This window comes from Diceros bicornis, chromosome 20, assembly GCF_020826845.1.
Source record: "Diceros bicornis minor isolate mBicDic1 chromosome 20, mDicBic1.mat.cur, whole genome shotgun sequence".
In the NCBI taxonomy this organism is placed as follows: Eukaryota; Metazoa; Chordata; class Mammalia; order Perissodactyla; family Rhinocerotidae; genus Diceros; species Diceros bicornis.
The window spans coordinates 47,688,591-47,690,034 of NC_080759.1; positions in this window are offsets into that span (position 1 = coordinate 47,688,591).

The following is a 1,444-nucleotide window of genomic DNA, read 5'->3' on the forward strand; positions in this document are numbered from 1 at the left end:
TCATTCATTTCCACATTTCAGTTCCGTTAAATGCTTAATAGACATAATGATACTTAGTCGGTCCTGTTTCCCTAGATTATCACCAGGCATGCCTGAGAAGTAAGTTGAACTATTCTGGAGCAGTAGTATTATGTGATTGTACCTTTCAAGGAGTTAATTTTCAAATTCCTTTAATGAGTGTAATCACCCACCACCTCTTTTCTCCACTCCCAGTCCGTCACTTAAGTAATTAGTTCTTTCATAGAAGGTGAATATATTCTGAGTTGAGAGAATGAGTTGAGAAACATTTGTCATAGCCTGCTAGGTGCCAGGCACAGCTGCATGGAGCTATTCACATCCTCACCCTGCTGGGGCCGCAGGTGGTCCATGGAGCCCTGGTTAATGCAGTCCTGGTTGACTGGGGGAATAGCTCGTGTTTCATTCAGATGGAAAATGCACAAACCTTTTCAACTCAACTGCTAAATGAACAACTACATTTCATTCCACCCTGGAAAGTAATGCGGCTTTATCAGAAAAAACAATGCAGCTCACCTCACCTATGACCAAATCAGGCAAAGCTGAATGCTTCAACCATTGGTTCAACCACTATGAAGCGATAGGAATTTGAATACCAAAGCCAGCGTTGGTTTATCAACACAATAGTTTCAGTAGATAGAAAGCTGTCAAGCTTGGAAGGAGATTTTGGAAGGCAAAGACCTTATATGTGGTCAGAAATAATACAAATTTCAATATGATCCACCCATGGAAAAATCATAAATGAACAGTTAGTACAAGTGTCTAGTTGTGAAGGGCTTATAGTAAATGAGAAGTTGCAGGTTCCTTCTGGGGTCTATGACCAAGATGAAGCTATATAACTAATAAAGATTTGAGCCACAAAAGCTAAGTTGCTCAGTCCAACTTTGGTTATTTACTGTATTAGTTGGCTAGGATTGATGTAATAAAGTATGAAAAACTGGGTGGTTAAAACAATGGAAATTTATTATCTCACAGTTCTGGAGGCTAGAAGTCCAAGATCAAGGTGTTGGCATGCTTGGTTCCTTCTGGGCTCTGTGAGAAAGAATCTGTTCCATACCTTTCACTCAACTTCTGGTGTTTGCTGGCAGTCTTTGGTGGTGTTGGCTTGTAGAAGCATTGTTTCAATCTCTGCCTTAATCTTCACATACTGTTCTGTATGTGCATCTCTGTGATCAAATTGCCCCTTTTTATAAGGACACCAGTCATATAGAATTAAGGCCCACCCTAACGGCCTCATCTCACTAAATACATCTGCAAAGACTCTATTTCCAAATAAGGTGACATTCTGGAGTACTGGGGTGAGGGTTTCAACATACGAATTTTGGAGGGACATAATTCAACCCCTAACATCACTCTAGGGATGTATGCTAAGGTCCATGAGAGGAGGCAATGATGCGAATCATGATAGAAACCTATTTGTCAGCTGGCC